Raw genomic sequence first — 12,637 nt, 5'->3', positions numbered from 1 at the left:
GTCCGTCACCTATGTGCACGTCGAGGTCGGCGCATCAACGTCCGGAGCCTCCTGCCCGTCACGAAATCGTCGGCGCTTTCTCGAACGATCACGAAATCCTTATTGCAAGCTCTCTCCGAGCCCTAGCCCAACGACTGCCTATCGGTCACGGCAAACACGCGCCGAAACCATCGGCACTTTCTCGAACGATCTTGGAATCGCTATTGCGACCCCAATCCTGAAAGCTCTTTCCGAGCCCCATGATACTGACTGCGTAGCGGTCACGACAAATTCCGTGCCCCAAAACAATCGTCTCGGAGGTCTACGGGAGATGTTTCGTATCTCGGGACACAAAAAGGAGTGCAACACGAAGACTTCCTAGGGGGTCACCCATCCTAGTACTACTCTCGCCCAAGCACGCTTCACTTCGCATTTCTGATGGGATCCGGTGCTTTAGTGCTGGTATGATCGCACCGGTTTCGGGTGCTTCGTCCCTCGCCTATATGCACGTCGAGGTCGGCGCATCAACATCCGGAGCCTCCTGCCCGTCACGAAATCGTCGACGCTTTCTCGAACGATCACGAAATCCCTATTGCAAGCTCTCTCCGAGCCCTAGCCCAACGACTGCGTATCGGTCACGGCAAGATCGCGTCGAAACCATCGGCACTTTCTTGAACGATCTTGTAATCGCTATTGCGACCCCAATCCTGAAAGCTCTTTCCGAGCCCCACGATACTGACTGAGTAGCGGTCACGGCAAATTCCGTGCCCCAAAACAATTGTCTCGGAGGTCTACGGGAGATGTTTAATATCTCGGGACACAAAAAGTAGTACAACACGAGGACTTCTCAGGGGGTCACCCATCCTAGTACTACTCTAGCCCAAGCACGCTTAACATCGAAGTTCTGATGGGATCCGATGCTTTAGTGCTAGTATGATCGCACCGGTTTCGGGTGCTTCGTCCCGCGCCTATGTGCACGACGAGGTCGGCGCATCAACGTCCGGAGCCTCCTGCCCGTCACGAAATCGTCGACGCTTTCTCGAACGATCACGAAATCCTTATTGCAAGCTCTCTCTGAGCCCTAGCCCAACGACTGCCTATCGGTCACGGCAAGCTCGCGCCGAAACCATCGGCACTTTCTCGAACGATCTTTGAATCGCTATTGCGACCCCAATACTGAAAGCTCTTTCCGAGCCCCACGATACTGACTGCGTAGTGGTCACGGCAAATTCCGTGCCCCAAAACAATCGTCTCGGAGGTCTACGGGAGATGTTTCGTATCTCGGGACACAAAAAGGAGTGCAACACGAAGACTTCCTAGGGGGTCACCCATCCTAGAACTACTCTCGCCCAAGCACGCTTCACTTCGCATTTCTGATGGAATCCGGTGCTTTAGTGCTGGTATGATCGCACCGGTTTCGGGTGCTTCGTCCCTCGCCTATGTGCACATCGAGTTCGGCGCATCAACGTCCGGAGCCTCCTGCCCGTCACGAAATCGTCGACGCTTTCTCGAACGATCACGAAATCCCTATTGCAAGCTCTCTCCGAGCCCTATCCCAACGACTGCGTATCGGTCACGGCAAGCTCGCGCCGAAACCATCGGCACTTTCTCGAATGATCTTGAAATCGCTATTGCGACCCCAATCCTGAAAGCTCTTTCCGAGCCCCACGATACTGACTGCGTAGCGGTCACGGCAAATTCCGTACCCCAAAACAATCGTCTCGGATGTCTACGGGAGATGTTTCGTATCTCAAGACGCAAAAAGGCGTACAACACGAGGACTTCGCAGGGGGTCACCCATCCTAGTTCTACTCTCGCCCAAGCACGCTTAACTTCGGAGTTCTGATGTGATCCGATGCTTTAGTGCTGGTATGATCGCACCGGTTTCAGGTGCTTCGTCCCTCGCCTATGTGCACGTCGAGGATGGCGCATCAACGTCCGGAGCCTCTTGCCCATCACGAAATCGTCGGCGCTTTCTCGAACGATCACGAAATCCCTATTGCAAGCTCTCTCCGAGTCCTAGCCCAACGACTGCGTATCGGTCACGGCAAGCTCGCGCCGAAACCATCGGCACTTTCTCGATCGATCTCGGAATCGCTATTGCGACCCCAATCCGGAAAGCTCTTTCCGCGCCCCACGATACTGACTGCATAGCGGTCACGGCAAATTCCGTGCCCCAAAACAATCATCTCGGAGGTCTACGGGAGATGTTTCGTGTCTCGGGACGCAAAAAGGAGTGCAACACGAGGACTTCCCAGGGGGTCACCCATCCTAGTTCTACTCTCGCACAAGCACGCTTAACTTCGGAGTTCTGATGGGATCCAGTGCTTTAGTGCTGGTATGATCGCACCGGTTTCGGGTGCTTCGTCCCACGCCTATGTGAACGTCGAGGCCGGCGCATCAACGTCCGGAGCCTCTTGCCCATCACGAAATCGTCGACGCTTTCTCGAACGATCACGAAATCCCTATTGCAAGCTCTCTCCGAGCCCTAGCCCAACGACTGCGTATCGGTCACGCCAACCTCGCGCCGAAACCATTGTCACTTTCTGGAACGATCTCGGAATCGCTATTGCGACCCCAATCCGGAAAGCTCTTTCTGAGCCCCATGATACTGACAGCGTAGCGGTCACGGCAAATTCCGTGCCCCAAAACAATCATCTCGGAGGTCTACGGGAGATGTTTCGTATCTCGGGACGCAAAAAGGAGTTCAACACGAGGACTTCCCAAGGGGTCACCCATCCTAGTACTACTCTCGCCCAAGCACGCTTAACTTCGGAATTCTGATGGGATCCGATGCTTTAGTGCTAGTATGTTCGCACCAGATTCGGGTGCTTCGTCCCTCGCCTATGAGCACGTCGAGGCCGATGCATCAACGTCCGGAGCCTCTTGCCCGTCACGAAATCGTCGACGCTTTCTCGAACGATCACGAAATCCCTGTTGCAAGCTCTCTCCGAGCCCAAGCCCAACGACTGCGTATCGGTCACGGCAAGCTCGCGCCGAAACCATCGGCACTTTCTCGAACGATCTTGGAATCACTATTGCGACCCCAATCCTGAAAGCTCTTTCCGAGCCCCACGATACTGACTGCGTAGCGGTCACGGCAAATTCCGTGCCCCAAAACAATCGTCTCGGAGGTCTACGGGAGATGTTTCGTATCTCGGGACGCAAAAAGGAGTACTGTAATATCCCTCACTTCTGAAAATTATTAATAAGGATTTATATGTAAATTTGAGGACGCTTTCTCGAACGATCACGATCACGAAATCGTCGACGCTTTCTCGAACGATCACGAAATCCCTATTGCAAGCTCTCTCCGAGCCCTAGCCCAACGACTGCGTATTGGTCACGGAAAGCTCGCGCCGAAACCATCGGAACTTTCTCGAACGATCTCGGAATCGCTATTGCGACCCCAATCCGGAAGGCTCTTTCCGAGCCCCATGATACTGACAGCGTAGCGGTCACGGCAAATTCTGTGCCCCAAAACAATCATCTCGGAGGTCTACGGGAGATGTTTCGTATCTCGGGATGCAAAAAGGAGTTCAACACGAGGACTTCCCAGGGGTTCACCCATCCTAGTTCTACTCTCGCCCAAGCACGCTTAACTTCGGAGTTCTGATGGGATCCGGTGCTTTAGTGCTGGTATGATCGCACCGGTTTCGGGTGCTTCGTCCCACGCCTATGTGCACGTCGAGGCCGGCGCATCAACGTCCGGAGCCTCTTGCCCTTCACGAAATTGTCGACGCTTTCTCGAACGATCACGAAATCCCTATTGCAAGCTCTCTCCGAGCCCTAGCCCAACGATTGCGTATTGGTCACGGCAAGCACGCGCCGAAACCATCGGCACTTTCTCGAACGATCTCGGAATCGCTATTGCGACCCCAATCCTGAAAGCTCTTTCCGAGCCCCATGATACTGACAGCGTAGCGGTCACGGCAAATTTCGTGCCCCAAAACAATTGTCTCGGAGGTCTACGGGAGATGTTTAATATCTCGGGACGCAAAAAGGAGTACCACACGAGGACTTCCCAAGGGGTCACCCATCCTAGTACTACTCTCGCCCAAGCACGCTTAACATCAGAGTTCTGATGGGATCCAATGCTTTAGTGCTAGTATGATCGCACCGGTTTCGGGTGCTTCGTCCCTCGCCTATGTGCACGTCGAGGTCGGCGCATCAACGTCCGGAGCCTCCTGTCCGTCACGAAATCGTCGGCGCTTTCTCGAACGATCACGAAATCCCTATTGCAAGTTCTCTCCGAGCCCTAGTCCAACGACTGCGTATCGGTCACGGCAAGCTCGCGCCGAAACCATCGGCCCTTTCTCGAACGATCTCGGAATCGCTATTGCGACCCCAATCCGGAAAGCTTTTTCCGAGCCCCACGATATTGACTGTGTAGCGGTGACGGCAAATTCCATGCTCGAAAACAATCGTCTCGGAGGTCTACGGGAGATGATTCGTATCTCGGGACGCAAAAAGGAGTGCAATACGAGGACTTCGCAGGGGGTCACCCATCCTAGTACTACTCTCGCCCAAGCACGCTTAACTTCGGAGTTCTGATGGGATCCGGTGCTTTAGTGCTGTTATGATCGTAGTGGTTTTAGGTGCTTCATCCCTCGCCTATGTGCACGTCGCGGCCGGCGCATCAACGTCCGGAGCCTCTTGCCCGTCACGAAACAATCGGCACTTTGTCGAACGATCACGAAATCCCTATTGCAAGCTCTCTCCGAGCAGTAGCTCAACGACTGCGTATCGGTTACGGCAAGCTCGGGCCGAAACCATCGGCACTTTCTCGAACGATCTCGGAATCGCTATTGCGACCCCAATCCGGAAAGCTTTTTCCGAGCCCCACGATACTGATCGCGTAGCCGTCACGGCAAATTCCATGCCCGAAAACAATCTTCTCGGAGGTCTACGGGAGATGTTTCGTATCTCGGGACACAAAAAGGAGTACAACACGAGGACTTCCCAAGGGGTCACCCATCCTAGTACTACTCTCGCCCAAGCACGCTTAAATTCGGAGTTCTGATGGGATCCGATGCTTTAGTGCTGGTATGATCGCATCGGTTTCGAGTGCTTCGTCCCTCTCCTATGTGCACGTCGAGGTCGGTGCATCAACGTCCAGAGCATCTTGCCCGTCACGAAATCGTCGGTGCTTTCTCGAACGATCACGAAATCCCTATTGCAAGCTCTCTCCGAGCCCTAGCCCAACGACTGCGTATCGGTCACGGCAAGCTCGCGCCGAAACCATCGGCACTTTTTCGAACGATCTTGGAATCACTATTGTGACCCCAATCCTGAAAGCTCTTTCCGAGCCCCACGATACTGACTGCGTAGCAGTCACGGCAAATTCCGTGCCCCAAAACAATCGTCTCGGAGGTCTACGGGAGATGTTTCGTATCTCGGGACGCAAAAAGGAATATAACACGAGGACTTCCCAGGGGGTCACCCATCCTAGTACTACTCTCGCCCAAGCACGCTTAACTTCGGAGTTCTGATAGGATCCGATGCTTTAGTGCTGGTATGATCGCACCGGTTTCGGGTGCTTCGTCCCTCGCCTATGTGCACGTCGAGGACGGCGCATCAACGTCCGGAGCCTCTTGCCCGTCACGAAACCGTCGGCGCTTTCTCGAACGATCACGAAATCCCTATTGCAAGCTCTCTCCGAGCACTAGCCCAACGACTGCGTATCGATCATGGCAAGCTCGCGTCGAAACCATCGGCACTTTCTCGAACGATCTCGGAATCGCTATTGCGACCCCAATCCGGAAAGCTCTTTCCGAGCCCCACGATACTGACAACGTAGCGGTCACGGCAAATTCCGTGCCCCAAAACAATCGTCTCGGAGGTCTACGGGAGATGTTTCATATTTCAGGACGCAAAAAGGAGTACAACACGAGGACTTCCCAGGGGGTCACCCATCCTAGTACTACTCTCGCCCAAGCACGCTTAACTTCGGAGTTCTGATGGGATCCGATGCTTTAGTGCTGGTATGATCGCACCGGTTTCGGGTGCTTCGTCCCTCGCCTATGTGTACGTTGAGGCCGGTGCATCAACGTCCGGAGCCTCTTGCCCGTCACGAAATCGTCGGCGCTTTCTCGAACGATCACGAAATCCCTGTTGCAAGCTCTCTCCGAGCCCTAGCCCAACGACTGCGTATCGGTCACGGCAAGCTCGCGCCAAAACCATCGGCACTTTCTCGAACGATCTCAGAATCGCTATTGCGACCTCAATCCGGAAAGCTCTTTCCAAGCCACACGATACAGACTGCGTAGCGGTCACGGCAAATTCCGTGCCCCAAAACAATCATCTCAGAGGTCTACGGGAGATGTTTCGTATCTCGGGACGCAAAAAGGAGTACAACACGAGGACTTCCCAGGGGGTCACCCATCCTAGTACTACTCTCGCCCAAGCACGCTTAACTTCGCATTTCTGATGGGTTCCGATGCTTTAGTGCTGGTATGATCGCACCGGTTTCGGGTGCTTCGTCCCACGCCTATGTGCACGTCGAGGCCGGTGCACAACGTCCGGAGCCTCTTGCCCATCACGAAATCGTCGGTGCTTTCTCGAACGATCACGAAATCCCTATTGCAAGATCTCTCCGAGCCCTAGTCCAACGACTGCGTTTCGGTCACGGCAAGCTCGCGCCGAAACCATCGGCACTTTCTCGAACGATCTCGGAATCGCTATTGCGACCCCAATCCGGAAAGCTTTTTCCGAGCCCCACGATACTGACTGCGTAGCGGTGACGGCAAATTCCATGCTCGAAAACAATCGTCTCGGAGGTCTACGGGAGATGATTCGTATCTCGGGACGCAAAAAGGAGTGCAATACGAGGACTTCGCAGGGGGTCACTCATCCTAGTACTACTCTCGCCCAAGCACGCTTAACTTCGGAATTCTGATGGGATCCGATGCTTTAGTGCTGATATGATCGTATCGGTTTCGGTTGCTTCGTCCCTCGCCTATGTGCTCGTCGTGGCCGGCGCATCAACGTCCGGAGCCTCTTGCCCGTCACGAAACCATAGGCACTTTCTCGAACGATCACGAAATCCCTATTGCAAGCTCTCTCCAAGCCCTATCTCAACGACTGCGTACCGGTTACGGCAAGCTCGGGCCGAAACCATCGGCACTTTCTCGAACGATCTCGGAATCGCTATTGCGACCCCAATCCGGAAAGCTTTTTCCGAGCCCCACGATACTGACCGCGTAGCCGTCACGGCAAATTCCATGCCCGAAAACAATCGTCTCGGAGGTCTACGGGAGATGTTTCGTATCTCGGGACTCAAAAAGGAGTACAACACGAGGACTTCCCAAGGGGTCCCCCATCCTAGTACTACTCTCGCCCAAGCACGCTTAACTTCGGAGTTCTGATGGGATCCGATGCTTTAGTGCTGGTATGATCGCATCGGTTTCGGGTGCTTTGTCCCTCGCCTATGTGCACGTCGAGGCCGGCGCATCAACGTCCGGAGCCTCTTGCCCGTCACGAAATCGTCGGTGCTTTCTCGAACGATCACGAAATCCCTATTGCAAGCTCTCTCCGAGCCCTAGCCCAACGACTGCGTATCGGTCACGGCAAGCTCGCGCCGAAACCATCGGCACTTTTTCGAACGATCTTGGAATCACTATTGCGACCCCAATCCTGAAAGCTCTTTCCGAGCCCCACGATACTGACTTCGTAGCAGTCACGGCAAATTCCGTGCCCCAAAACAATCGTCTCGGAGGTCTACGGGAGATGTTTCGTATCTCGGGACGCAAAAAGGAATATAACACGAGGACTTCCCAGGGGGTCACCCATCCTAGTACTACTCTCGCCCAAGCACGCTTAACTTCGGAGTTCTGATGGGATCCGATGCTTTAGTGCTGGTATGATCGCACCGGTTTCGGGTGCTTCGTCCCTCGCCTATGTGCACGTCGAGGCCGGCGCATCAACGTCCGGAGCCTCTTGCCCGTCACGAAATCGTCGGCGCTTTCTCGAACGATCACGAAATCCCTATTGCAAGCTCTCTCCGAGCCCTAGCCCAACAACTGCGTATCGGTCATGGCAAGCTCACGCCGAAACCATCGGCTCGTCTCGGAGGTCTACGGGAGATGTTTCGTATCTCGGGACGCAAAAAGGATTACAACACGAGGACTTCCCAGGGGGTCACCCATCCTAGTACTACTCTCGCCCAAGCACGCTTAACTTCGGAGTTCTGATGGGATCCGATGCTTTAGTGCTAGTATGATCGCACCGGTTTCGGGTGCTTCGTCCCTCGCCTATGTTTATGTCGAGGCCGGTGCATCAACGTCCGGAGCCTCTTGCCCGTCATGAAATCGTCGGCGCTTTCTCGAACGATCACGAAATCCCTGTTGCAAGCTCTCTCCGAGCCCTAGCCCAACGACTGCGTATCGGTCACGGCAAGCTCGCGCCGAAACCATCGGCACTTTCTCGAACGATCTTGGAATCACTATTGCGACCCCAATCCTGAAAGCTCTTTCCGAGCCCCACGATACTGACTGCATAGCGGTCACGGCAAATTCCGTGCCCCAAAACAATCGTCTCGGAGGTCTACGGGATATGTTTCGTATCTCGGGACGCAAAAAGGAATACTGTAATATCCCTCACTTCTGAAAATTATTAATAAGGATTTATATGTAAATTTGAGGACCTATATGAAATATAAAAATTTCAAGGACTAAACGCTAAGTTAAAAATGAAAAGAAAATAAAGAAAACCGAAAATTTCGGTATTATCCCACCGCTTCTCAGCGAGGGCTGCAGCGAGGAGCTGTGGGGCGTGGGGAGAAGAAGAGAGGAAGAAGAGGGAGAAGAGAAGAGAAGAAGAAGAAGAAGAAGAAGAAGAAGAAGAGAGGAGGATAGCTGCGGCAAGGCTGCAGCTAGGAGGTGTGTGGCGTTGGGGAGGAAAAAGGAAGAGGAGAAGAAGAGAAGGAGAAGAAGAGGGAAAAGAGAGGGAAGAGGGATAGGTGCGAGAGGTGGCAGCAGCTAGGGCTGCAGCACCTCTATTTCCTGCAGGTGGAAACAGAGGAGAGGTGTGGGGCGTTCGAAGAGGAGAAGAAGAAGAAGAGGAAGAGAAGAGGAAGAGGAAGCAGGAGAAGAGGTTGTGATACCTCTGTTTCCTACAGAGGAAACAGAGGAGAGGGTGTGTGTGACGCCGGGGAGGAGGAGGGAAGAAGAAGAGAAGGGAAAGGAGGAGGTGCAGCTGCGGCGGCGGGAGCTACAGCTGGAAGAGAAGGAGGGGAAGAGATGGTGAGGAAGAAGAGAAGAAGTAGAAGCGGGTGAAGAGGCAGCACCTCTGTTTCCTGTAGGAGGAAACAGAGGAAAGGAGGTGCTGTTCGTCGGGGAGAAGAAGGGGAGGAAGGAGAAGAAGAGAAGGGAAGAAGGGGCTGCGGCTGCGGCGATGGCAGCTGCAGCCGGAAGAGAAGAAGGAGAGGAAGATGAGCAGGGGAGCAAGAAGAGGTTGCGGCCGTGGCTGCGGCCGCGACTGCAGCAGTTGCAGCTGGGAAAAAAGAGAAGGAAAGGAAGGAGAAGAGAAAGGGAAGGAGAGGAAGAAGAGAGAAAGAGGAGAAGGGGTGGCAGCTGTAGCAGTGGCAGCTGCAGTTGGAAGAGAAGAAGGAGAGGAAGATGAGCAGGAGAGCAAGAAGAGGTTGCGGCCGTGGCTGCGGCCGCGACTGCAGCAGTTGCAGCTGGGAAAAAAGAGAAGGAAAGGAAGGAGAAGAGAAAGGGAAGGAGAGGAAGAAGAGAGGAAGAGGAGAAGGGGTGGTAGCTGCGGCAGTGGCAGCTGCAGTTGGAAGAGAAGAAGGAGAGGAAATAGAGTAGCGGAGGAAGAAGAGGCTGTGGTTGTGGTGGCTGCGGCCATGGCTGCGACTGTGACTGCAGCAGTTGCAGCCGGGAAAGAAAGGAAAGGAAAGGGGGGAAAAAGGGGCTGCGGATGGGATTGCGGCCGCAGCAGCAGTGAATGCGTATGCAGTAGTTATGTCTGCGAGAGAAGGGAGGAAGGAAGGTAGTGCGGTGGAAGGGGCTGCGATTGTGGCAGCGGTAGCGGCGGCGGCTGTGGCAGCTGCGTTTGGGAAAGAAAAAGAAGGAATGAGAGTAAGAGAGAGCAGGTGACTGTGCCTCGATATTCGACACGTGGTGTAGTTGCGAAGAAAGGAAGAAAACGGGAGCACAAAACGAAACAGAGAGAGGACACGGAGGAAAAGTAGAAGGATTTGGGCTAGCACCTTCTTTGGATCTTCGGATCGAAATCCTTGAAAGGCAAGTTCCCTGATCGTTCCTCCTATAATTGCTCTAATCTTTCCTTTTGCAAGTATCCTAATCGTTCCTCACTGTCATTTTTATCTCTACATTTGCTTTGAATATGAGGAACTTTGAATTGTTCTAGCCTTGCATTTGATATATCTCCTGTTTAGACGTAACGATTCGAATCTGTGCAACTTCTGATATTCTGACCTTTTGATACCGAGCTGCCTATAAGTCTTTGTTGGAAACTCTGATTTGTTAAAAACTGATTTCATTGGAAACTAGACTCGTATACCTTTCTTTGATATATGGATTGAAAGATTTGGAATCCAAACACCTGTCCAGTTATCTGTTGAATCTGACATTATGAATTCTGCCAACAGAGATTTTGTTCTACGACACTTGCTTACCAAATTATTTGTAACTCTCTCTGTTGGACAGTTCAATTCATATGAAGCCTGTCTTATCTGAAAGTATTATCCAATGATTATTTCTGAGTAAATTGGAGCACGATTGATAGTTTGAATCATTTGTTCAATGTGCCTTCTGTATTCTGCCAGAAATCGAGCTTTGGTCGATTTCTCATATTCTGGTTTCATTCCTTTGGAAATTGATATCCTTTAGCTTTCTTATTCAATTGAGCTTTATATTACTGCTTTGAATTATTGTATGCTCTTGTCCTTAAAATTATTGCATTCTTGAAAACTGTTGTGTAACGTTTATGCTATATCGTATTGACTCATATAGGCACATGTATATCCTATTGTTCCGCATTTGCTTTCGATATGTGCCTATTCCAGTTTCATTCCTTTGGACATTGAATTCATCAAATCTTCTTATTGAATTGAGTTATATGTGATTGCTTGGATTCCATATGTGCCCTTGCTTTCAATTCCTTTCAAATCTGAATATACTTGTGAAAGATTATTGCTTACTTCGGATTGACTCGTAAAGGCACATGTACGCTTTGTTGTTCCGCGTGTGCTTCCGATATATGCTACTTATCGTTAAAACTACCATCTTGTACTCTGGTGTGTGGGATTGTCTGGACCTTTGCCAGAAATGGTAAAGGGTATGCGCTTATTGCCCGCTATGTGGGGTCCCGCTATGTGGGATATTCTGGACATTTGCCAGAAATGGTAAAGGGTATGCGCTTATTGCCCGCTATGTGGGATATTCTGGATGAATCACATTCTGACTGAGATCCCACTACACCTTCTGTATATTTGATATGATATCCAGAGCTTTGGTTATGTGTTTCTGTACATGCTTTGGATAAGATTGATATGTTTGCAACGTCAAAGACGATGTTTGAGCTTCTGTACGGTATTTGTTATTGATATGCTCTGAAATGTTTCATCCACTGTTGATATGTTTCGAAATGTTCCATATGTCGTTGATATGCTCCGGAACATTTCATACGCCATTGATATGCTCCAATTACTCTGTGCTCCATTTGCTATGAACTGATATGTTCTGAAATATCCTATCTGCCATTGATATGCTCCAATTACTCTGTGCTCCATTTGTTATGAATCAAATATGTTTGAATGACATGATACATATGATTTTGTATCTAATGAGATGGTATCCTTGAGAATTCTTATATTCTGCCTTGCATTATGATACCTTACTTGTTTGAAATCGTTCTTTTGTTCTGAATATGCTTTGTCACTTGCTAAGCCATTTTTGGCTCACTCTATTGTTATATAAATCTTTCAGGTCAGCTTGTCACTCTTCGAGATGTTTGATTTGGGCTCGAGATGTTTGATTTGGGCTGAGGCAGTGGATAGCTATTCAGAATTATGGGCAAGTCTGGTTGGTTATTATGATATTGTTGTATAAGTATGTTTTGTATGTAATGAAATGTTGTCGATGAACCGAAATGGATATACTGTGTCAAAGTGTTAGGAGATCTCTCTTATTTGGAATTTCGGAATGTTAAGTCTAATTTATGACGATATGAACTTGTGGTGAATAGTTGGAGTTCTGATTGTATAATTTATTTAGCTTGTGGATTTATAAATGTTGTTCATATTTGTCAAGTTGGCTTGGGTTGCCATAAATGTGAATTGTCGAGTGATGTGATATATGATTATAAACTGCACAGGTTTTATAGATGTGAATTTTGATAGAATGTTTTCAGTGTCCTCAAACGTTAGTTTGGATCCTGGATTGGTCTGTGATGAATTATTTTTAAAAATCATGGATATTTTGAGGGGCGTGACAAATACAACACGAGGACTTCCCAAGGGGTCACCCATCCTAGTACTACTCTCGCCCAAGCACGCTTAACTTCGGAGTTCTGATGGGATCCGATGCTTTAGTGCTGGAATGATCGCACCGGTTTCGGGTGCTTCGTCCCTCGCCTATGTGCACGTCGAGGCTGGCACAATCGTCTCGGAGGTCTACGGGAGATGTTT

At 50.9% G+C, this 12,637-nt stretch overlaps 17 non-coding genes and 1 pseudogene across 17 annotated transcripts; all 18 read right to left on the bottom strand.

The window, feature by feature from the left end:
* Nucleotides 1-336: 336 nt before the first annotated feature.
* Nucleotides 337-455, bottom strand: LOC135629992 (5S ribosomal RNA). Its single transcript, XR_010493552.1, has one exon. It is a non-coding gene; the product is annotated as a 5S ribosomal RNA (ribosomal RNA).
* Nucleotides 456-805: 350 nt separating this feature from the next.
* On the bottom strand, nt 806-924 carry LOC135630004 (5S ribosomal RNA). Its single transcript, XR_010493563.1, has one exon. It is a non-coding gene; the product is annotated as a 5S ribosomal RNA (ribosomal RNA).
* A 350-nt stretch (nt 925-1,274) lies between these two features.
* LOC135630043 (5S ribosomal RNA) lies at nt 1,275-1,393 on the bottom strand (annotated as a pseudogene).
* A 350-nt stretch (nt 1,394-1,743) lies between these two features.
* On the bottom strand, nt 1,744-1,862 carry LOC135630013 (5S ribosomal RNA). The gene has a single exon (XR_010493572.1). It is a non-coding gene; the product is annotated as a 5S ribosomal RNA (ribosomal RNA).
* Nucleotides 1,863-2,212: 350 nt separating this feature from the next.
* Nucleotides 2,213-2,331, bottom strand: LOC135629908 (5S ribosomal RNA). The gene has a single exon (XR_010493469.1). It is a non-coding gene; the product is annotated as a 5S ribosomal RNA (ribosomal RNA).
* Nucleotides 2,332-2,681: 350 nt separating this feature from the next.
* LOC135629980 (5S ribosomal RNA) lies at nt 2,682-2,800 on the bottom strand. The gene has a single exon (XR_010493540.1). It is a non-coding gene; the product is annotated as a 5S ribosomal RNA (ribosomal RNA).
* Nucleotides 2,801-3,513: 713 nt separating this feature from the next.
* Nucleotides 3,514-3,632, bottom strand: LOC135629995 (5S ribosomal RNA). Its single transcript, XR_010493555.1, has one exon. It is a non-coding gene; the product is annotated as a 5S ribosomal RNA (ribosomal RNA).
* Nucleotides 3,633-3,982: 350 nt separating this feature from the next.
* On the bottom strand, nt 3,983-4,101 carry LOC135630020 (5S ribosomal RNA). Its single transcript, XR_010493579.1, has one exon. It is a non-coding gene; the product is annotated as a 5S ribosomal RNA (ribosomal RNA).
* A 350-nt stretch (nt 4,102-4,451) lies between these two features.
* LOC135629937 (5S ribosomal RNA) lies at nt 4,452-4,570 on the bottom strand. Its single transcript, XR_010493497.1, has one exon. It is a non-coding gene; the product is annotated as a 5S ribosomal RNA (ribosomal RNA).
* Nucleotides 4,571-4,920: 350 nt separating this feature from the next.
* Nucleotides 4,921-5,039, bottom strand: LOC135629916 (5S ribosomal RNA). Its single transcript, XR_010493477.1, has one exon. It is a non-coding gene; the product is annotated as a 5S ribosomal RNA (ribosomal RNA).
* Nucleotides 5,040-5,389: 350 nt separating this feature from the next.
* LOC135629934 (5S ribosomal RNA) lies at nt 5,390-5,508 on the bottom strand. Its single transcript, XR_010493494.1, has one exon. It is a non-coding gene; the product is annotated as a 5S ribosomal RNA (ribosomal RNA).
* Nucleotides 5,509-5,858: 350 nt separating this feature from the next.
* Nucleotides 5,859-5,977, bottom strand: LOC135630348 (5S ribosomal RNA). The gene has a single exon (XR_010493874.1). It is a non-coding gene; the product is annotated as a 5S ribosomal RNA (ribosomal RNA).
* A 350-nt stretch (nt 5,978-6,327) lies between these two features.
* On the bottom strand, nt 6,328-6,446 carry LOC135630014 (5S ribosomal RNA). Its single transcript, XR_010493573.1, has one exon. It is a non-coding gene; the product is annotated as a 5S ribosomal RNA (ribosomal RNA).
* Nucleotides 6,447-6,795: 349 nt separating this feature from the next.
* LOC135630037 (5S ribosomal RNA) lies at nt 6,796-6,914 on the bottom strand. Its single transcript, XR_010493595.1, has one exon. It is a non-coding gene; the product is annotated as a 5S ribosomal RNA (ribosomal RNA).
* A 350-nt stretch (nt 6,915-7,264) lies between these two features.
* Nucleotides 7,265-7,383, bottom strand: LOC135629777 (5S ribosomal RNA). The gene has a single exon (XR_010493344.1). It is a non-coding gene; the product is annotated as a 5S ribosomal RNA (ribosomal RNA).
* Nucleotides 7,384-7,733: 350 nt separating this feature from the next.
* On the bottom strand, nt 7,734-7,852 carry LOC135629792 (5S ribosomal RNA). Its single transcript, XR_010493359.1, has one exon. It is a non-coding gene; the product is annotated as a 5S ribosomal RNA (ribosomal RNA).
* A 237-nt stretch (nt 7,853-8,089) lies between these two features.
* Nucleotides 8,090-8,208, bottom strand: LOC135629801 (5S ribosomal RNA). The gene has a single exon (XR_010493368.1). It is a non-coding gene; the product is annotated as a 5S ribosomal RNA (ribosomal RNA).
* A 4,233-nt stretch (nt 8,209-12,441) lies between these two features.
* On the bottom strand, nt 12,442-12,560 carry LOC135629848 (5S ribosomal RNA). Its single transcript, XR_010493412.1, has one exon. It is a non-coding gene; the product is annotated as a 5S ribosomal RNA (ribosomal RNA).
* Between the last annotated feature and the right edge of the window lie 77 nt (nt 12,561-12,637).

Source organism: Musa acuminata, chromosome BXJ3-1 (assembly GCF_036884655.1).
Source record: "Musa acuminata AAA Group cultivar baxijiao chromosome BXJ3-1, Cavendish_Baxijiao_AAA, whole genome shotgun sequence".
NCBI classification, from domain to species: Eukaryota; Viridiplantae; Streptophyta; class Magnoliopsida; order Zingiberales; family Musaceae; genus Musa; species Musa acuminata.
This window is presented reverse-complemented; position numbering and strand designations above follow the sequence as displayed.